The sequence below is a fragment of the Lolium perenne genome, chromosome 6 (genome assembly GCF_019359855.2).
Source record: "Lolium perenne isolate Kyuss_39 chromosome 6, Kyuss_2.0, whole genome shotgun sequence".
NCBI lineage: Eukaryota > Viridiplantae > Streptophyta > Magnoliopsida > Poales > Poaceae > Lolium > Lolium perenne.
In genome coordinates, this window is record NC_067249.2 from 37431993 (window position 1) to 37455307 (window position 23315).

Consider the following 23315-nt stretch of genomic DNA (forward strand, 5'->3'; position numbering starts at 1 on the left):
TGCAGGTTCCACGTTGGCGCCGGAATCCCTGGTGTTGCGCCGCACTACATCCCGCCGCCATCAACCTTCAACGTGCTTCTTGGCTCCTCCTGGTTCGATAAACCTTGGTTTCTTTCTGAGGGAAAACTTGCTGCTGTGCGCATCATACCTTCCTCTTGGGGTTCCCAACGAACGTGTGAGTTACACGCCATCACGGAGCCTTGCTCACAACTGTTACTGGGTGCTCTTGGAAGTAATGTCTCAGCTTCCGGCTGCCTAGGAACACTCCATAAGCTAGCTTCTGAAAGTGAGGGTATCTTTGCTTTGACTCCGTCAGTACCTCGCTAATGTAATAGACAGGTCTTTGGACGTCATATTCATGACCTTCTTCCTTTCGCTCCACCACGATGACGAGGCTGATGACTTTGTTGGTAGCTGCCAGATAAAGGAGCATCGGCTCTGACTCTGCTGGGGCTGCCAAGATAGGTGGGGAGGTGAGTATTTCCTTCAACCCCCGAAGAGCTACGTCGGCTGCGTCGTCCCAGACGAATTTGTCTGTTTTCTTCAGCAGCTTGTACAAAGGTAGCGCCTTCTCGCCAAGACGGCTAACAAACCTACTGATTGCTGCGACGCAACCAGTTAGTCGTTGCACATCTTTAAGACAAGTTGGCCGTTTGATACACAGGATTGCCTTGATTTTTTCCGGGTTAACCTCAATGCCTCTGTGAGAGACTATGAAGCCAAGGAGTTTTCCGGCTGGCACGCCAAAGACGCACTTCAGCGGATTCAACATCATCTTGTACCTGCGAAGGTTGTCGAAGGTTTCTGTGAGGTCGCTGATCAGGTCGGATCCTTTCCGGGTCATGACCGCGATGTCGTCGACGTAAGCGTGCACGTTCCGGCCGATTTGGTCCTTCAGGCACCGCTGCATCGTACGTTGGTAGGTGGCACCTACGTTTTTCAAGCCAAAAGGCATAGTAACATAGCAGTAAGTACCAAACGGGGTAATGAATGAAGTCGCCTTTTGGTCGGACTCCTTCATCCGGATCTGATGATACCCGGAATACGCATCAAGAAAACACAGAAGTTCCGCCCCCGCCGTCGAATCAATGACTTGGTCAATGCGCGGCAAGGGGAACGGATCCTTCGGGCAATGCTTGTTCAAGCCGGAGTAATCGATGCACATTCTTAGTATTTCAGTGTTCTTTTTGGGTACAAGGACGGGATTTGCGACCCAATCGGTGTGGATAACTTCTATTACAAAACCTGCCTCTAGTAACTTAGCTAGTTCCATTCCTATGGCGCGGCGCTTCTTATCTCCAAAGCGTCGCATAGCTTGCTTCACCGGTTTAGCCCCCGGATTTATGTTGAGGTAGTGCTCGGCGAGTTCCCTAGGTACTCCGGACATGTCAGAAGGTTGCCATGCGAAGATATCCATGTTAGCGCGGAGGAACTCGACGAGCGCGTCTTCCTATTTGGGGTCCATGTTGGCTCCGACTGAAACCTGGTTGGAAGGGTCGCCTTTGATGAGGTCGTGCTTCTTGGTTTCTATCGCGGCCTTGAAGGAGGTCTTCTGTTCGGAGATCTGCTTCTTGGTGGTCTGCATCTCAGTCGGATCCACCGCGGCTCTGTAGCCTTGCAGCTCCTCTCCAGATATCACAGACTCTGCGAAGGCGGCTTCGCCTAACTCGCACTCATGAGCCTTTTTGTAGTCTCCGGATACGGTAATCATACCTTTAGGACCCGGAATCTTGAGCTTGTTGTAGATGTAGCATGCTCTTGCGTGGAACTTGTGGTAGGTGGGCCTGCCGAAGATGACGTGGTAGGAGCTCTTGAAGGGCACAACTTCAAATGTGATCTTCTCTTCGCGGAAATTGTGAACATCGCCAAAAGCCACGGGAAGTGTGATGCTGCCGAGGGAATTCTCCTTCTTACCCGGAACCACGCCATGAAACTCAGTGTTGCTGTGTTTGAGCTGTTCCTTGGTGAGGTTCATCCGCTCTAGAGTCTCCAGGTACATGATGTTCAAGCTGGCTCCACCATCCATGAGGCACTTGGAGAAGTCATACCCGTCTATGCGGGGACTTACAACCAAGGCGTAGCATTCTTTTGGCACAATGGCAGGGTGATCCTCCCTATCAAATGTGCACGGGACTTCCGACCACGACATCTTGCGGCACGGCCGGAATCGTGGCGTTCAGGATCCGGGTAGCTGACTTGGCAGCGCGGACTGTTGGGGTTCCGAGGAAAGTGTGGTAAGCCCCCACGCTCTTTTTCTCGAAAGGGTTGGATTTACCTGCGGATCCTACCTTGGGATCCGGCGAGTTATCATCCTCATCCATCGCCTCGGAACTATCTTCCTCTTTGTCCTTGTTCTTGCCCTTGCCTCCCTTGCCGCGTGGGCGGTGCTTCCGGGCTCGCTTGTATCCTGCCTCCGGGTCGTTCTTTAGATCATTGACCCACTTGCGATTGCGGTTGGTGTGAGTTGACTTCCCCGTAACCGGATCCGTGGGCCGGGCAGGCATGTTTCTGTACTCCTCGTAGGTTTGCGGGGCGCGGGATCCGCCACCGGTGTGACCTCAGTGGCATGCTGCTGACCCCTGCCGGCTCCGCCTCCACGGCCGCGTCCTCTTCCGCCTCCTGAACCTCCGCGTTGAAACGCCATGGCGACCATCTCGGATCTGCCACTCTTCTGGTCATCAGGGTTCTTGCGCTTATGGCTGCTGCTGTTGCCGTTATCACGGTTCTTCTTTTGTTGATGTAGGGGGATTGCTGTAGCTGCGAGATCACCGCCTGCGTCATCATCGGCGGCAGTATGATCACTGACAATGGAGATCATTTCATCCAAAGTCAGCTTGTTTGAGTTAGCCAAACGAGTGAGCGTATGCCTCAGCAATCCTCCCCTCTGCAGTCCACCAATGAAGGCGTACATGGCGGTGGTGTGGTCGACGTTTTCGCACTCGTTCCTGCATGCCAACCATCGTGTGAGGTAGTTTCTTGAGGTTTCTCCCTTCTTCTGGATGCAGGCTTGCAGGTCGCTTGCCGTGGCAGGTCTTTTGTAGGTGCCTCTGAAGTGTTTCTCGAAAGCGGTCTTCAGGTCGAACCAGCAAAAGATGGAGTTCTTCTCGAGGTCACTGAGCCAGATCCGGGATGGACCTACAAGGTACAACTGGAGCATGCGGCAGGCGATGTTAGGGGTTCCTCCGGCAAAGGTTACTGCATTATAGTAATCCTCAATCCAGGTATCCGGCCTTTCGGTGCCATCATAATGCTTCAGGTTTCCGGGTAGCTTGAGGTTCATCCTTGGCTTTGGTTCCTCTCGAATCATCCTGCCAAAGCACTTCGGACCAATGTAGTCGGTTCTGTATTCGTTAAGGCGTTCCCGTGCGTCGCGCGGGCCGTGGCGAGGAGATTGTGAGAGAGAGCGAGATCTCCGGCCGTCACCTCCACCTCCACCGCCACCGCTAGGTGGTGGTGAGGGAGACCTGCGAGGTGGTCGGTCCGATTTCTTGCTTCCGCCTTCCGATTCTCCTCGGCATTCCCGGTGCTGGCTCCGGCTTCTGTGGCTGCCTTCGCCATGGCGCTGGCTGCCCTGGTCGTTCCGGCTCCGGCAAGGCTCCGGGTCGCGGCTCCGGCGAGGCTCTGGGTCGCGCTCCTCATTCCAACTCCTCCTGGGCTCGGGCTCACGATCGTTGTTCTGGTTCCGGCGAGGTTCTGGCGAGCGCTCCCTGTTTCTGTTTCTTGGCAGCGCGTTGTCGCGGATAACAATCCCACCATGCCCTGGGGGCCTGGTGTTTCCGGCTGGACTACGGCGGCGAGGGGGTCGCGGGTAACCATTAGGTGGAGGAGAGGGGTTGCGATATTTGTCTCGTCCAGAGTACATTGCATCCTTTCCCTTTCTTGGATCTGACGAAGGCGTCTTTGACGGAACGGGGATCGGATTTGGGTGTTCCCTGGTTTTTCTTCTGCGCTCCGAGGATTCGGTGTGTGATTCATCATCGGGATGCCGATCGGCGCGAGCGTCCTTCTGCGCGGTAGATACACAGTTATCCGGATTGGATTCTAACCTGCGCGAAGTATCCGCCTTGCTTTGCTGCTGCATTGCTGAAGCGACAAGTTTGCGAAGGTAGTTGATGTCAACCTCTTCGTCCTTCTTCTTCAACAGCTCCGCAGCTTTTAGCATGTTGTCCTTTGGGTTTCCAGCGGCTGCTGCTCTGCGGGCGTGGCGAAGTTGATTCTGCGAGGCGGAATTGCTTCTCTAACGATTCGATTAGCCTCCGCCTGCGCGTAAGTCATCTTTACTTCCCACTCTTGCGCCATGCTCTTGACATGCTTGAGTGTGTCAGCAATTTCGCGATCCTGTCTGTCGAATTGGTCCATCAAACTTGCAGCTTCTGCCCTTTCATCCCTTAATGCGGCTGCGGTATCGGCGAGCTTCTTGGCTGTGGCCAGCATTTCCTTTCTAGTGGCCTCTAGAGCCTCCGGATCTGCGGCGTCGCCCGAAGTTATAGGTTTGTTAAGAACTGCTCGTGCAACCATCTTTTCAGGTGACAGGAGTTCCTCCGAGGAAGAGTCCCTGCGGGGTCGCTCCCGTGACATTGGAGATCCTTGGCGGGATGGCTGAGGGTCAGATTGGTTGGTTGCCTCTTCTGATCCAGGTTGTCCCAGCGCTGCTACGGTTGCGAGAACCTGCTTAGGCTGGGCGGAGTCGACTTCAGGCTGATCACCGAAACCGTACTCCCCTAGCTTGCGGTTAAACTCGTCAGTATCCATGGAGGGGGTATCTCCAGAGATTGGGCTCAGATTGCCCAAAATCGACTCTTCAACCGGAGTTTCGCTCTCTCCGACAGGCTCAGCCTGATCCGGATCTGCATCGTTTTCCGGTGCCTCTACCTGCTCAGGACCAGCTCCGTCTTCTTGAGGGGCGGTTCCGGCGGTATGGGCCAAGAAGTGTACGAAGTGGCACCTCTGCTTTTCTAACACCTGGGAGACCCAGGCGGATCTGCATTGGTCTTCCACCGTTGTTTCCTGCTCAGGAGCGGATTGGGTGGGCTTTGAAAATTCCAGATCCGAGGCGGAATCTTCCTTGGGAAGCTCCTGCATCTCAGATCGGATCTTCGCGACAGCGTCCAGCTCAGCGGCGGTCGCGTCTGCGTAACTTACCAGTGGGTTTCCGTCGGAATCGACGGTTTCCCCAATGAAGATGTGTATGCCGCCAACTGGACCTTAATGCGAACATTATCAATCCTCCCCAAAGGTTTCTTTGTAGAATTATCAGCAAGATTAACATCCAAATAACAATTTTTCAATGGTGGCAAGTCAAGCATATTATAGATTTTCTTAGGCATAATGGAAATACTTGCACCAAGATCACATAAAGCATTACTATCAAAATCAATGACCTTCATCTTAATGATGGGCTCCCAACCATCTTCTAGCTTCCTAGGAATATAAGTTTCAAGTTTTAGTTTATCTTCTCTAGCTTTTATGAGAGCATTTGTAATATGTTTTGTAAAGGCCAAATTTATAGCACTAGCATTGGGACTTTTAGCAAGTTTTTGTAAGAACTTTATAACTTCAGAAATGTGACAATCATCAAAATCTAAACCATTATGATCTAAAGCAATGGGATCATTGTCCCCAATATTTTGAAAAATTTCAGCAGTTTTATCACAAGCAGTTTCATCAGTTTTAGTAGTTTCGGGCACTTTTGCACGCTTTGCATTAGGAGTAGAAACATTGCCAACACCAATTATTTTATCATTGATAGTAGGAGGTGTAGCAACATGTGAAGCATTATCATTACTAGTGGTGGTAATAGTCCAAACTTTAGCTACATTATTCTCTTTAGCATTTTCTTCTTTTTCCCACCTAGCACGCAATTCAGCCATCAATCTTATATTCTCATTAATTCTAACTTGGATGGCGTTTGCTGTAGCAAATTACTTAATATATTTATTTTCATTAGGCATAACTTTCAATTTCAAAAGATCAACATCAGCAGCAAGACTATCGACCTTAGAAGCAAGAATATCAATTTTACCAAGCTTTTCTTCAACAGATTTGTTAAAAGCAGTTTGTGTACTAATAAATTCTTTAAGCATGGCTTCAAGACCAGGGGGTACATTCCTATTATTGTTTTAAGAATTCCTATAACCATTACCATTATTAGAAGGATATGGCCTATAGTTGTTACTAGAATTATTCTGATAGGCATTGTTGTTAAAATTATTATTTTTAATGAAGTTCACATCAACATGCTCTTCTTGAGAACCAATGAAGCTAAAGGAACATCATTAGGATCAACATTAGATCTACCATTCACAAGCATAGACATAATATCATCAATCTTGTCACTCAAGGAGGAGGTTTCTTCAACAGAATTTACCTTCTTACCTTGTGGAGCTCTTTCCGTGTGCCATTCAGAGTAATTAATCGTCATATTATCAAGAAGCTTTGTTGCGGCGCGTAGAGTGATGGACATAAAAGTACCTCCAGCAGCTGAATCCAATAGGTTCCGCGAAGAAAAATTCAATCCTGCATAGAAGGTTTGGATGATCATCCAAGTAGTCAGTCCATGGGTTGGGCAATTCTTGACCAAAGATTTCATTCTTTCCCATGCTTGGGCAACATGCTCATTATCCAATTGCTTAAAATTCATTATGCTACTTCTCAAAGATATAATTTTAGCAGGAGGATAATATCTACCAATGAAAGCATCCTTACATTTAGTCCATGAATCAATACTATTCTTAGGCAAAGATAGCAACCAATCTTGAGCTCTTCCTCTCAATGAGAAAGGAAACAATTTTAATTTTATAATGTCACCATCTACATCCTTATACTTTTGCATTTCACATAGTTCAACAAAATTATTAAGATGGGCAGCAGCATCATCAGAACTAACACCAGAAAATTGCTCTCTCATAACAAGATTAAATAAAGCAGGTTTAATTTCAAAAAATTCTGCTGTAGTAACAGGTGGAGCAATAGGTGTGCATAGGAAATCATTGTTATTTGTGCTTGTGAAGTCACACAACTTAGTATTTTCAGGAGTACCCACTTTAGCAATAGTAAATAAAGCAAACTAGATAAAGTAAATGCAAGTAACTATTTTTTTTGTGTTTTTAATATAGAGAACGCAAACAAGATAGTAAATAAAGTAAAGCAAGTAACTAATTTTTTTTGTATTTTTGATATAATGAGCAAACAAAGCAGTAAATAAAATAAAGTAAAGCAAGACAAAAACAAATTAAAGAGATTGGAAGTGGAGACTCCCCTTGCAGCGTTTCTTGATCTCCCCGGCAACGGCGCCAGAAATTTAGCTTGATACGCATACAGCACGCGTCCGTTGGGAACCCCAAGTGGAAGGTGTGATGCGTACAGCAGTAAGTTTCCCTCAGTAAGAAACCAAGGTTTATCGAACCAGTAGGAGCCAAGAAGCACGTTGAAGGTTGATGGTGGCGGAGTGTAGTGCGGCGCAACACCAGGGATTCTGGCGCCAACGTGGAACCTGCACAACACAACCAAAGTACTTTGCCCCAACGTAACAGTGAGGTTGTCAATCTCACCGGCTTGCTGTAACAAAGGATTAGATGTATAGTGTGGATGATGATGTTTGCAAAGAACAGTAAGAACGAGTATTGCAGTAGATTGTATTCGATGTAAAAGAATGGACCGGGGTCCACAATTCACTAGTGGTGTCTCTCCAATAAAAAGGGCATAACAATGCACATACATATTATGATGAGTAGTGTGAAATTCAATTGGGCATTACGACAAAGTACATAGACCGCTATCAAGCATGCATCTATGCCTAAAAAGTCCACCTTCGGGTTAGCATCCGCACCCCTTCCAGTATTAAGTTGCAAACAACAGACAATGCATTAAGTATGGTGCGTAATGTAATCAACACAAATATCCTTAGACAAAGCATTGATGTTTTATCCCTAGTGGCAACATCACATCCACAACCTTAGGGGTTGTTGTCACTCCCCCGGATTTAATGGAGGCATGAACCCACTATCGAGCATAAATACTCCCTCTTGGAGTTACAAGTATCAACTTGGCCAGAGCCACTACTAGCAACGGAGAGAATGCAAGATCATAAACAACACATATATAATAGATTGATAATCAACATAACATAGTATTCCATATTCATCGGATCCCAACAAACGCAATATGTAGCATTACAAATAGATGATCTTGATCATGTTAGGCAGCTCACAAGATCGAACAATGATAACACAATGAGGATAAGACAACCATCTAGCTACTGCTATGGACCCATAGTCCAGGGGTGAACTACTCACACATCACTCCGGAGGCGATCATGGCGATGAAGAGTCCTCCGGGAGATGATTCCCCTCTCCGGCAGGGTGCCGGAGGCGATTTCCTGAATCCCCCGAGATGGGATTGGCGGCGGCGGCGTCTCTGGAAGGTTTTCCGTATCGTGGCTCTCGGTACTGGGTTATTCTCGACGAAGGCTTCTTATAGGCGGAAGGGTAGGTTTAGGGGCGTCACGAGGGGCCCACAAAACAGGGCGGCGCGGCCCCACCCTTGGCCGCGCGGCCCTGGCGTGGCGGCGCCTTGTCGCCCCACTTCGTAATCCTTTCGGTCTTCTGGAAGCTCCGTGGAAAAATAAGACCCTGGGCGTTGATTTCGTCCAATTCCGAGAATATTTCCGTTGTAGGATTTCTGAAACCAAAAACAGCAGAAAACAGCAACTGGCTCTTCGGCATCTTGTCAATAGGTTAGTGCTCGAAAATGCATAAATATGACATAAAGTGTGTATAAAACATGTGAGTATCATCATAAAAGTAGCATGGAACATAAGAAATTATAGATACGTTTGAGACGTATCAGTACTGCCGTAACGTGTTACGGTACTTGAGCGGTACCGTGGACGATACTACCGCTTGCAAGCGGTACTAGCGCTCAAGGTACCGTAAAGGTACCGTAACCTGTTCAGTGGGACAATCTCGTGTGCAATTCTCAGAGCGGTATCTCAGGGCGGTAGCAGTAGGGGTAGCGGTACTACCGCTCCTGGTACCGATAGTACCGCTATGGCTAAAACAGCTTTTTCCTCTTTTCCTCTCCTACTATGTTAGCTCGCGACACACACACAAAACCAGAAATCCTAAGAACTACGCTTCGATCTTCTGATCATAATGTGTCCGGCGAGGGCACCGTACACCTTGCAAACCTATCAATGACAAACTTTGTGCATGGTTAGAATTGTTCGAGTGTTGTTATCAAACACATAAAACAAGGGATATAGATCTTGCTCTTACAGTAAGTTAGATGACATTCTACACTGCCTTTGCTAAAAACACTTTGCAGAATGATGTATATACTGTTTTGTAGAATGAAAGATACCCAAATGTATTTTTTCGCTTCTAGGTTACATGTCTATCTAATCAGGAAACAATTTCTCTGAATTATTTCTTGAACTGAACTACAACAAGAAATCATATATGCAAGCATGGATGTTTATTACATACATAGCTTACATACAACTCTTTTATGTTGTGCTACTATCTTTTAACCTGCAAACCCTAATTTATGTTTTCTTACATTTGCTTTCAACAGCTGCAGAGCGAACGTGGCTCATGGGCTATTATGTGTGCCCAGAAGGCGTGAGCAAAGGAAAAAGGACATGCCCGTGGTGACAAATCGGGTGCAGGTCATAAGGAGCATTGTAGTGTGCTCGCCTGCATCGATTGATACTCCGGCCAGAATTGAGCAGAGGTGGTGGCAAAAAGGATGCAACCAGGGGCGTGGCGTGGTATCATGCCTAACTTCATAGTTTCTATTTCAATGGTCCATACACATTTCTTCTGAATTTTGTGAGATGTCGAGTATGTCTGTGTCTACCTATGGGTGACAAAAAAACATCTGCTTCAACTGTGTTCTCTTCAATCATGCATAATATGCTATCTCTTCAGCTTTTAAATATTATAAATCGGCGATCAATGTATGATACCACGCTCTTATACACATACAACATTTCAGTTAGCTGTTAATCATCTGATTAATGATTACTGAAGATTTCAGTTAGTGGATTTTACCCGTTGTACAACAGCTCCTTGGTCACAGCAGTAGAGACGAGGCTGAGCAACTGTCTCTTCTCAAGGCGTCTATGACCTTCGACGCCATGGCGCTTGCCTCCCATGGCAGCGCATGTCAATAGCCTTGATGGCGGTGGTGGTTGTCCAACCTGTAGTCATGCTCGCAGGTTTGGCATCCCAGAACCACCAATCGATGATGCCCACCTCGTTCAAGCAACACCAGAGAAGCTCACAGCAGTGTCTTCAATCGTCGAGCTGTCGAGCGGAAGGCTAGGCTCCGACTGTAGTCACCAGTATCGATTGGTGGTCAGAGTATCAGCAGAGGCGACAACGATTGTGCGCTGAGAAAAATAGCTGAAACACAATTTGGAGGGGTGGCAGTTACCGGATCAGGTCGTACTGCGGGCGTCGGCAGGCATCGAGGACGCCATCAATTGATGGTGATAGAGCTGAGCTCCAAGCTCCAAGGAGGGGAGTGAGAAAGGAGATCCAAAGAGATGACATGTTGATTCCCTGTTTATATTGCATAATAAAAAGTTAGTCCACAATGCTGAAAAGCCCACCAGCATAGAAGGACTATAGCCCATGGCGTCATTAGCAGCCCATGTACACCAAACTGCCATCTGTTCACACGAATGTTCACAACATCACTACAATAGAAAAAAGTTCAACTTTGTTAGCTCTCACCACTCTAACCTTTCTCATATTTGGGTTCACATGCAAAATATTTTGTGTTACCACCATGTCATATGTGCCCTGTGTGTTGTTTTGTTTCTACCATGTCAACTATTCAAGACCATGAAAGCTGCACGGAAGAGTAACTAATAATTGACTAGCTGAATACCCGTGCGTTGCTACGGGTAACTTTTAAAATAGTCATCAATTGCTGACTAATATAACCAACTTTAATAGAAGTCTTCAAGCTAAGCTCAATCCCTGTAACCTCAATCAATAACACTACCAGATTTGTCTGCTTGAAATAAAATAGCATCTTTGTTAGGCTCTTAAACAAGAAGCATCACACAAGATAAGTGGCATCTACCCTCAATATATGCATGTTGTTTCTATTTTGCAAGCGGAAAAAAGCATATTTAGTAGTAGTTTATTTTTGAATCATTCCCCTTGATTCTCTATAATTTTTTTTTGTCTGTGAGAACATAGCAGACCACTGTGTTCGCGCTGGCGATCCAACAAAGAAGCGAAGTAGTGGTCTGTCGGTGTGTCGGCATCAAAACAATGACATGCATCAAAGCAGGGACTGTGCAACAAAGGAGGCAAAGCGAGAATATCAGCATGCGTGGATAGAGGTTGCCATAAAATGGCGTATTAGAGATGGGTTTTATGGCCGGATTTTCGAAGCCCGGCGACGAAACAATCAGTCAAAAGAGCTTATTCTGAGAGCTCAATCAAAAGATTATCAAGCTATGCACATACCATGCATTCACTTTAGTGTTCCAAGTTGTATGACGTGGCACTACCTAAGATCGGGAGTCATGACTGAGCGATGAGCTTGTGTGTAAAAATTCGGCCACCCATGGTGCTACCGCGCGCGGATGCACATATTTCGGATGCCGCGGTGCACACTGCACAGAATCGCAGGACCGTGGAAGATCTGAGGGGACTTGTCCTAAGGAACCGCCGGTTACCTTCTGCCGCCACCTCTGCCTCCATATCCTCGTCTATACGCGCGCCGCAGGCTCCCCTCGCCCTCCCACTTCTGACTAAGAGACGCCCTGCATCAGATCGGCGTCGTGGTGGTGCCCATCATCACAAGCTTAATCAGATCGACGCTCTTGCCGTGCTGTCCGCGACGACGACCATGGTAGAAACATGAAATCATGGTGGTCCTAGTTCGCTATAATGTCGGATCGAGAGGTGAAACAATCGAGCGCCGGCGCGGACGCGAGCTCGAGCTCGACTCCTTTTAATCTATCTTCTCACGATGAGCTGATAAGGGACGGCACAACACATATATGGGCCAGCTATAGCTAGCCTCGTTCGGATGGGAAGAAGAGCGCGTGCTTGGGCCCTTTTTGGAAGGAGTTTTGCTCGTGGGTAACCCGGACTGTTGTCATGGACGGTCTCTGATTGTGTTTTTCCTTACCTACGCACGATATGGTTACTTGATCTGGGTTCGGCTTTAGATTGGGCCTACGATTTTCAGAAGACATTGGGCCTAGAGAAAAAAATCTTGGCCCGTTTGTGACACCAGGCAGCCACCTATTGCAATTTAATAGTAAAGATAAGTTCTCACACTTGTTTGATTATTTATGGTTTCTTTGCATGTTTGTTCAGATTCTGCTAAATTATCATTCCTTCGTGCTCTAATGTTTGTGGCTTAGTCCTGTGTAATCTTGACTTAACGCTTTCTCATAATATATTTTCATGCATATGCATGTTAATTTAGCGGTTGCTGAATCATTTTATCACTTCAAAATTTGGGAAACATGGGCAAAGGAATGCGAGGTTTGGGCAGCAAGCTTAAAATTTTGGATGCCCAATCTACATGAAAAATTCGGTAAAATTAAATCAATGATTGTTTATCTTTTTTGTGGCATAAAAACTATTTTATAAATTTTTGATACATTTTTATAAAAGGTTTATCATAATTTCATCCCATTGACATTGTTTTGTAAAAGGTTCATCAACATGTTTCCCTAATTGTATGTTGACGTTTGCTTCGTTTGTATTTTCGTGTACTTTATCATAATTTCATCCCATTGACATTGTTTTGTAAAATCTAACAAATATGTTATCATATTGGTGGTTCATTTTTATCGCTCTTACAAAAAATAAACTTTGGCATGACCTTTACGGGGTCGTGCGCGAAGGCGCACATCTAAATCTAATTGGGTTGATGGCTGGCAGGACAGAGGCGTGAGGGCGTCTGGTGCTCTTACGCGATGATGGTTGGGGGATTTTTTACTCGATTTCGGTTTGGATTCAGATTTCAAGCAGCTCGAAAAGGATAATTTTCTATTCTCGTCCTGAGGTGCTGCAATAGGGATCGGAATCAGATCCGGCAAGTTGTCTGCTTTCCTGCACCGGTCTCCTCCTTAAGTAAAGACTACGGCCGGCTAGTTGCCCTCGATCAATCAGTAGAAAGAAAGGCACCTTGCATCCATATCATCCTTCTGCGATCAAGTAAGATAGTTTTATTCGGAAACTTTGATTTTGCAGAAGTGGTAATCAGGATTTGTGTGTTGCCCTGTTCTACAAACATCTAGAGGGTGAGTAGGAGGCGGGAGGAGGATTTGAGATTCATCGATCCATGGAATTGGACACGAAGAACAAGGGGTCTCGCCGCAGCCGCAATAAAGCCGCAGCTCGCCGGGAAGTTTCTTGCGAAGCCGTAGGAGATGGGATTAGCAAGCTACCCGATGACATTCTACTCAACATCCTCGAGAGAGTTGACACGCTAGATGCCTTAAGAACCCACTATGCTCTCACGGTTTGACATGAATATTGCTTCACTTTTGCGTCACCATGACACGGCGTCTCATGGCTACAACACTGCCCACGTTGCTTGGTACAACAATGTTGTTGCTGAGGTCACGGAGAAGGTCCTGAGTGCAAGGAACCCAGAGATCCCCATCAAAAAGCTGACTGGCAGATTCTATTTGAGGCGTGATGAGTGTGCCTCCATCGGCAGAGCTTTTGCCCGCACCATGGCACCCCGGAAGATCGACGAAGCTGAGTTTACGCTAGTCACAGAAAAGAGCTGTTCAAAATGCACTCAGGACGATCTACTCTACTACGCGAAGCTGTTCAATACATGGTTTGGTGACTATCCAGTCGTGTTTGCTGGCCTGACGCGCCTGTGGCTTTGCAATATGAGGTTTGCTGAACAGGACATCCCCAACATCCTCAGCACCTGCAAGCGGCTGCAGAATCTGCGTCTTGCCTACTCTGACGCAGGGGTCGGTTCGGTGCTGAGAGTAGAGCACTCTCAACTCGTTCAGCTCAGCATCGAGCATGGGAAATTTGAGGCAGTCCAGCTCAAGTTTCTACCAAAACTCCAACGAGTGAACTATACTGGTTGGTCTTACCCATCCCCCAACCTGACTTTTGGTTATGTCCCGCATCTTTCACAGCTAAGTCTCATAGAAATGGGTATTAGTTTTAACACTAATCTTCAGTTAAGTCATCTCCTTGCTAATGTCCCCTCGGTAAGCGACCTACATCTGGATTTTAAAAGCGAAAAGATTTGGGTTGTACCAGAGTGCCCGAAACTGCTTGCCCCTGTCCTTGGCAAACTACGGGTTGTGAATCTGGTTAATCTTCCTGAAGGATGCGATATTGCTTGGACCATGTTCATTCTTGAAGGTGCCCACTTTCTAAAGGAGCTATGCATCAGGGTTTGGGATCATTGGTGTAAAATCGTGACAGACAAGGAATTTAGAAAGAAAAATGGTTACTGTGAGAAAGCAAACGTGGAGTGGCAACCATCTGCTTTTGATTTCAAGCAGAAGAATCTGGTTAAGCTCACCATCTATGGCTTCCAACCTGACGAATACTTTTTGCGGTACGTTAGGCGCGCCTTGGAAGTTGCGGTAAACATGGAGGAGATATCTCTGCATGACAGGGAGACGTGTAAGAGCTGCGGGGACTTGGATCCCAGCATCAAGGTTTCTCCTTCTAGATATCCGCAGACTGATGAGGAGAAGAATATATTGAGGGAGGAGATCAGTAAGGAGTTGCGGATGGTTTCGCCTGCTGTGATTCACTTCGAGTCGTAATAGTTGTGATTCACTATGGTCTAGAGTCTGTGTTTAAAGATGAGACGAATGGTATCATTATTGAGTTCCCCAACTCAATAATTGATCCTTTATTTACTCTTGTTGAAAAGTCCTGAATATTTTGTTTCACATTTTTTCTGGTTGTAACCAAATGGCTGATACAATTTTTGACCAAAGAATTTAAGAATATTGGTGTTTATGTTATGTCTTGTTGTAGTATGATTGTCTGAAGTCGTAGAAGTTCAGAGTTTCTCTTGTATGCCTTGATCTTAAAGTGGTTATGTTGGATAAGGTAGCATCCTTTTTTCGTTTTGCACGGAGATAAGGTAGCATCCATTCACTGATTAAATTGTTTGAATATCGTGACAAGTTGTCATAGGTACCAGGTATCTGCTGGTCCTTTGCACCAAGCAGTTTTAAGAGCTGCAAATGAACTCACTGTTGCCAGCTTTCATCTCAATATGTGATTCTTAAGTAAATAACTTCCTTGTTTGGAGCTCTCATGCTGTTTTATTTTGGTATATTTAGGATGCCGATATTGCAAATGCACCATAGTTTCATACTATTTCTTACACATGTATTTCAGATACATGAAGTGTGTGGTTGCTTGTTTTGTGGCCAAGATCAACTCCCCCATACAGCTGACGCAATACCTTGAGATCTGGGACACCGTCCACGAAACCATCCTCGACCCTCTGCGTCCAGACTCCACATCTTGGCTTTTGTCCACTAATGGGATTTATAGCGCCAGTTCGGCCTACAAGGCCCAATTCCTCGGTAGCCATCCCAGCTTCGTGGCAAATAAGATTTGGGCGGCTCATGCGGAGCCTAAGTGCAAATTGTTCACCTGGCTGGCGTTTCATGGAAAGCTCCTCACTGCTGACATGCTTGCTATTTGGGGTTGGACACACGACCCGACGTGTTCCCTCTGTCGACGTGCGCCTGAGACGGCCGTGCATCTTGGCAAGGATTTCCCTTTCACAACGGCCATATGGAGCATCGCGAAAGGATGGGACAACGATGACTCCCCGGACTCCAGAACCTCCTTCATCTCCATTTCGGAATGGTGGGACGACATGATCGCGGGGAAACCTAGAGAGGAGAAAATACCTATCAGCGGGCGTTTCCTCTATGTGCTTTGGAATGCACGGAAGGAAATAAATCGCCGTATCTTCACCGGTCTTCCTCTAACCTAACCTGAGGTCGCGGATATTACCAGAGAAGACATCTCTCAGCGACAGCGTGCTTTTGCTAGCTTCGGGCCGGCCATTCCGACCGAGCCAGATTAGTCTCCTTCTCGTTTGATCTTTTGGTGGGTTTTGCCATGTTACCACCCTAAACTAAACATGCACCCCCTTGTGCAGTTTGTGACGTTTTTTCCCCTTGCTTAATGAAGAGGCAGTGCTTCTGCCGGTTGCTCCAAAAAAAATATCTTAAGTATCCCTACCTACAGAAGAAGCAGATATGATATAGATGATTATCTGGCAACAAAGAATTGAAACGGAAGAAACAACATTATCTGATAATGATCCATGTAGCTTGATCTGATAATGGTCCATATGTAAATGCTTACAAGGAATTTACATCGGCAGATATATATAGCTTGATGCCTTGATCTGATAGATACCTGTAGCTCAAGAACAACAGGATCGGTCTCTGCTTTCTAAAATCCTGTTGGATTACCAATCTTGATCATCTCCAATCTACCAGTCGTTAGGTCGATCACAGGGTAAAAATAGTTCAAGTGACCGTTAGGACGGGGTGCCTGGCGATCTAGGAGGAGATCCTGCGGTGCGCCGCCGTGCTATGCCGGCGGGCAGGCGCCGCCGGCGTCTAATGCTGGCGCCGTGCGTGGGGATATGTGCTGCGCCGCCTGTTCCCTCTGCCGGCCATGTCTCAAAGTTCTTTCGCCGGTGGATGAGTCCGACGGGTCCGATGCCGACGTCCCTATAGAGTTTGCCCTCGAGGTTCTCGATTCGGACCTGCCTGTCAACACCTGGATTTTTAAGTCCAGATGCCTATTATGTCGTACATCGCAATCCTAGGAATGTTGTTTTTGCGAGACATAATAGATTGATATCACAGAACATCATTCATTACATAACATAATCATCTTACAACAAAGGATCACATGATCCAGTCTTAATACAACATAGAGGATCTAGAGATCCGATTACAAAACACATAGCGGAAGCGAAGTAGCGGTTGTGGTCCATCTGTTCCACAGGAAACTGTTAACGTCAGGAGTGGTCCTAGTTGTCGTAGATGTCCTGCTGTCCTTCACCCTGGTACTGGGGCTCATCTTTAAAGTCTGGCCATTTGAATAGCCAGGGACAAAGCCATGAGTATTGTAAAGTACTCGCAAACTAATACTAATGTAAGTACTATCAACTATGGTAAGAGGGTGCTAAGCTCTAGGTTCATTTGCACAAAGCCAGTTTTATTTCATAAGCACTTTAGTAAATAAAGACTCTTTGATTGCCTAACTTAACTCAGGTGGGAACATTAGTGTCATTCCCACAACTATGTTGTTATTCAAAGTCAAATTCACCTTTCAAACTCAAGTCACAAGTCACCATTCATATTTTTGGAAAATTTCTGATGACGGGACAGTATGGCCTTTCCAACTGTCCATGACCGCGGACGCGGCTATTCGAATAGTTTAAACTCTGCAGAGGTCGTACACTTCTGCCACAACAATTGCAATAGTCCGTCAGGGGTAACTGGCCCTGATTTATCACACTCAGTGCACGAACTACCAATCATAACCTTTCATTTACATACCCTAGTATAGGCACCTCTCCCCATGAGCTTGGCCTCCCGGTGAGAGAAAACCGCCAACCCGGGAACTGCACAGGGCTTGGGTAGGACATTCAACTCATTTCACGTCATTTCACCATCAAATGGAGGCAGCCTTGGCATAACCCCTATGACGCTTGTTCAGAGGGAACCCATACTTAAATACATAAGTTTCCAGTTAAGCCTTACCCAGATTCGGGTATTGCGGGGGTACTTGAAATTGGAATGGTATCGCATCCGAACCCAACCATCAGTTTACCATGTCATTCACAAGTGATATTCACCTTCAAAATCTTTCAATAGAATGACTCATCATTCTAAGGTTTTCAAAGTCATTGGTTTTCACATGTTCCCATCTAAAGTAGTCACTTTTAGTTTTAGCACTAGCAACTAGTCATGAGGGGTACTAATTAACTTGTAGCTCTCTAGGCTAAGTGTGATGCTCTTGTACTACTCCATAACTAGACCAAGTGAATCAGAATCAAAAATAAACTTTGATAAACCAAATCAAAAACTTGTAAGGTGAAACTTGGGATGGGATCATTAAGCATAAAGTAGAAGGTAATGGTGCCTTGCTCTTGTGGAGCTTTCCACTAGGGTAGCTTGCAAGAATATTAGCTTGCCTTGATTGGGGTAGTGATCAAAGTTTTCTTCTTCTTTCTCTTGGTAGAAAACCTCCTCCTCTTGATAGTCTCCGGTACTAGCGTGTATAAATGAAATACGAGGATACAATCACCAAACAATACTTCAGTAGACTAGTTAGCCTTAATGGCTCACTCAAGATGATCTAGCATCATCATCTACATTACTCAACATTAGACTAGGGTTTCTTTCTTAGGGTTTAGAAAACAACTCTTCTTATTGAAATAGAGATTAAGGTTTCCATTTAGTTTGGAGAAATAAATTCCTCTCATTGAATCTTCTTAAGATTTAATCTCCTCAATTCATCAATGTGAGATCATGTTGACCAAGGTCAATACTTCACATTTATCATTTGAGAAAAATGATTTAAATGAGATTCATCATCCCATGTAATTTAAATACTATTTTGATTTAAGATCCCCAAGTGAGCAAGTATGAGACCATGCATCAAGGGTCATCACATTACTTCATCTTACTTGGGAAAATGATTTAAATGAGGTGCTACACCTCATAGAGTTAAAATCTTAAATTTGAGAATAATTTAAATGGGCTAGTATTGACTACATAGCCAATTTTTTATTCTAGCCCATGATCATATATAGTACCCCTATCATATTTTTGCATAAACAATTAGAGATTTGGAAATGTGAATCATAGCAACTGGATTCACTTCAAAAATCATTATGTTTGATTTTATAAAAAAATTGAATTCTGAAAACTCTCTGTCTTGTTATTTTTACTATTCAAAATCTACAACAGCTATGAGGTTGAATCCAATGTGGTTAGATAGAGAATTTGACAAGCTTTCCAACAATATCAAATTGGTCAAATTTGGTGCAGTGGATTTGAAACTATTTAAATTTGAATTGGACACCAGTATGCCATTTAACTGAAAAGATTTAAATCAAATTCAAAATTTGGGCTTAGGCGGGAAGCGAACATGGGCCAGTGAGAGGGAAAAGAAACTGGGCTGGCCTAACTGCGCGTCTGACGCGAGCGGGCCGCCTGATAGGTGGGGCCCAGGCGTCAGTGAGGTTTAAACGCCGAAGCGGTATCGGCTAATATCAGACGCACGATTAGGTTGAAGATCGACGGCTTACGCTCGTCGTCTACGTCGACGAGAGGGGGCTTACCGGCGGCGAGGGTTTGGGTCCGGAGGCTCACCTGAGCTCCGGCAAGGGGTTGGCGAGGTGCAGGAGGAGGTTGTCGAGGATGGGGAAGCTGCTGGTACAAACGGCGGCTCCAGAGGTGGCGGCAATCGTCGGCTTCTTCTGCAGCACCGCCGCGGGCTCCGGCGAGAAATTGGACGGCTACAGGCTAAATTGGCGAGAGAGAAAGCTCGAGGAGGTCTAGAGGAAGGAGAGGAGGCGAATGGTGTGCTGGAGAAGGGTCGGGGCTTGCTCTATTTATAGGCGCGAGGAGGTGCTGTGAGTTCCCGTGAGGTCGACGGTGGCTATGGCGTCTGGAGCTGCGAAGGGGCAAGAGAGTGGGCGCGTGAGAGGGCTGGCATCATGGCGAAGCTGGCGTGCTTGCTGGCATGCCGAAAGGGGGACGGGATAGCTCGGATTGCTTCGGTGTATGCCGCGGGGACTGGTGGAGGACGGTGATCATGTCGATGTCGTCAGTGCTTCCGCGAGCCAGCGAGGTTGTCTAGCAGGGTCCTGGCGCGGTGTGGAGTGCGCGTGCGCAAAGAGAGAGGGAGAGGAGGACAGACGCGACGGGGCCGAGGCATGCACCGTCGTGTCCAGTACCGTGTCTGGGCGTGTCTGGCATGGTCTGGGCGCGCTTTGGATGTGGTGATCACATTGCGTTCTGGGCCTTGTCTCCTTCTCCTTGGCCAAAGATCATGTCTGGCGTGTGCAGCAGGGTGTGGTGAGTCCTTTTGACAAGATTAGAGGGAGAGGAGAGGTCTAGGGGCAGGGGTGACATGATGGTGCTCACCATGCTGACATGGGGTGGCATGGGAGTGGTGCAGGGCTCTCCTTGGGTCAACTATGGCATGGTTATGATCAGGGTGGTAAAGTGAGTCTAATTGACAAGGTGAGAGGGACTAGAGGGGTAGGATGACATGGGTTGGCATGGTGTTGTCTATATGAATGGCATGGGATGGCATTGATCATTGGTGCAACATTTCCTTGGTATTTGAGTGCTGTAGGCTTTGTTGTGGTGAGAAGAGTCTATTTGACATAGTGCACAAGCACAAGGTTGGAGAGGGCTAGAGTGTGCACCATTGATTAAAGTGAAAAGTATATGTGACACATGCATAGTCCTTGGCATGATTTTGTGTGATGACGAGCATACAAGGTTTGGTCAATTCATTGATGTGCCTTTAGGGTACAAGTGTACTCTCCAAGATGGCAAGAGAGAGAGAGAGAGAGAGAGAGAGAGAGAGAGAGAGGAAAAGTGAAAAGTGAGGGATAAAGTGACTTGTACCACCATTTCACTTTATGTGTACTTCCCATGTCTCATGCAATTGGACCACTTGTGTTTAATTTTGGTCAAATTTCTGCATGGATGGCTTCTATATGATGTAGGGTAACAATGTGTAGCATTGGTTTGAAATTTGGAGAGGTTTGGTGAAATTTCTAAAAAGTGGGGGAATCTAGAATATATTTCAACATAGCATCTTGGGTTGACTATTTTGAGCAATGGTCAATGATCTGGTCAAAGTGGTCAACACCAAAGTTGTTCATCTTGATGAGGTCTTGGATGAGGTGCAAAGGTTTGGCAGGGTTTGGTTTAAGAATCTCTTAATAAAAGGGCTCAAAGTGGGTAAGATATTAAAAAGGTCTCATGTGACCATTATCACATGCCACAAGTAACTTTTATTTCTTTGGTTTTTGATTTGATTTTTCTTGATCCAATTGATGTTACTTAGTGTTGAAATGGTATAGAGGAGTAATCCAACCATTCACACCAAGTCTAAAGGTGAATTGCTCAAATTTGTAATTTTGCCATTTCCTCTCATATACCTCTAGGTATAGTTTTATTTTATTTTTATTTCTTTTTGTTTCACCTTAGATTTGATTTGTTAAGTACTAGATAGTGTTTATCAATGGTTTAAAATCATCTAAACAAGGTAGAAGGGCTTAGGGTAAAGTTTTACAAAATAGCCATAGCCTCATATGTGAAGCTATTTGCATTTTCTCTTTTTCTTATATGTCTCACTTTGATCTAAATGATCATGGCTTAGGGTTTAGTGGGGTTTAACCATGGTTCACAACCATTTGGAGAAGTGGCTAGGGCAAAGGTCAAGATTTGCAAATTAGGGTTTTAGGCTTACATATGTTTTCTCTTTTCATTTATTTTTATTTTGCTTTATTTCATTTGGACTTCAAAGAGCAAGGTTTAGGGTTTTAGATCATGTTTTAAACAATAATTAAACAATCATGGCAAAGATCATCACCCATATGCATTAGCACTATGCATCTTGATTTATTAAAATAAATTTTTTGTTGGTTGCAAATTTTAGAAAAAGGAAATTCATTTTCTTCTTTGTTTTAAAATTTGGGATGTTACGCTGCCGCCTGAGGGCTCGTCGGTGTTGTGAAGAGGATGGAGGACGGACGAGGAACTGGTGCATGATTTTTGGGAGGAGATATGATATCCAATGCCGGCGTCGCCGTTTTGGGAGATGGCGGCTTCTCCCCCCAACTCGGGTAAGTGTAACGAGCTATCGTTTCAATGCAGGGATGAAGAGGAGGTGGCCGTGCAGCTAGTTGCCAAGGACGTCTCCGGCTCATCTTGTTCTCCGATCATGGCCGGAGCCCAGGTGGTGGGGGTGCGGGCACCAGCTACTCCGCAAGGTTTCTGTGTCAGGCGGCCACCTAGGGCAGGGTCCTGGCGCGGTCCTTGTCCTCCGCGGCGGATCACTCCCCTTCCGGTGCTCGGCCATTTCCTCCTCAAAGCCAGCTGGGCGCCGGAGGGTGAGGTCTCGCCGGAGGGCGAGGTCTCATCGCCGGTCGCGCCGTTGACCCGTTCGGCTGGGGAGGCGACATCGAGGGAGCCGTTTCGATCTGGTGGGTCCCATGTGCATGCAAGTTTTTCGTGGGCCGGACTGGGAGAAGCCCTTCGTTTCCTCTTGGTGGACCAAAGTCGGCACACGATCTGAGGCTCCCGCATCGCTTCGTCCACCAGAGCCGCCACGATCCCCCGATCCTGCTTCACCACCGCCGCCTGCACGCCTGTTTCTTCCTTGGCGGGACCTCGTCGTGCTTCTTCGTCTACATCTCCCTCGACATCTCCATCTCCCTCAAGCTCTTCACTCGCTGCAAGGTCATCGTCGCCAAGGCCGTCATCGCCAGGGTCGTCCTCGTCAAGGCCGAACCTATCGTCACCACTCGGATCACCTGTTGGGGGAATGACCCCCGGTATGCCAAAGGCATGCCAAACCGGATGGTTTGAGCCATCAAGATACCGGTTTAATGTTTATACCGGAGCACAAAGATAAGTGTTTGGCTAAGTAAAGCTCATCCGGTATCCCCAAGAGGGGTATACCGGAACCGGATAAAGAAGACACCGGGCTACCGGTAAGAAGAGCATGTCGGCAGGACTGGTCAAAGATTCTCTTCAGAGCTAGAGGACAAAGATGAGCTAAGCAAAGTAGCTTTAAACGAATCCCTAGCGCCAAAGAGGAAGATTACGCTGAAAGAAGCCGGAGGACGTCAGCCTCCCTGATTAAAGAAGACCCCGGCGTCATCTATGATTAAAGTCACTTTGTAAAGTAGTTTGTCCAGTCAAAGATGCCATTAGGGTTTCTTGCTCTGTAAGCCGCCTTCTCCCCTATATAAGGAGAGGGGGCACACCCGTATCCGGGATGGTCGATCTCTAGATGAACCTTGTATCCAAAAACATGTATCCTGTGGAGATCAATGAAGAGAGTGATCTAGAGCAGAGTTCTTCCTTGTGTGTTTCTTCTTGTATCACTGCCTTTGGCTGAGTTCTTGAGGAAAGCATCCGGAAGTTCATCCCATCTAGTCACAAACCCTCCCCCGAATGCTCTAGCGCCCATTCGGCCCCAACTTAAGCCATCCCATGGCATCTGTTCGTTCACCACGACGACAGTTGGCGCCCACCGTTGGGC

At 46.5% G+C, this 23315-nt stretch overlaps 1 long non-coding RNA gene and 1 pseudogene across 1 annotated transcript in view; both read left to right on the plus strand.

The window, feature by feature from the left end:
- The window catches only part of LOC139831906 (uncharacterized), a 113741-nt gene extending 103010 nt beyond the window's left edge, over window positions 1–10731 (plus strand). The window contains exon 2 of the long non-coding RNA XR_011746297.1: window positions 9574–10731. This is a non-coding gene — a long non-coding RNA (uncharacterized lncRNA). The remainder of the gene's footprint in view (window positions 1–9573) is intronic.
- A 2592-nt stretch (window positions 10732–13323) lies between these two features.
- LOC127310590 (uncharacterized) lies at window positions 13324–14791 on the plus strand (annotated as a pseudogene).
- The last annotated feature ends 8524 nt before the right edge of the window (window positions 14792–23315 follow it).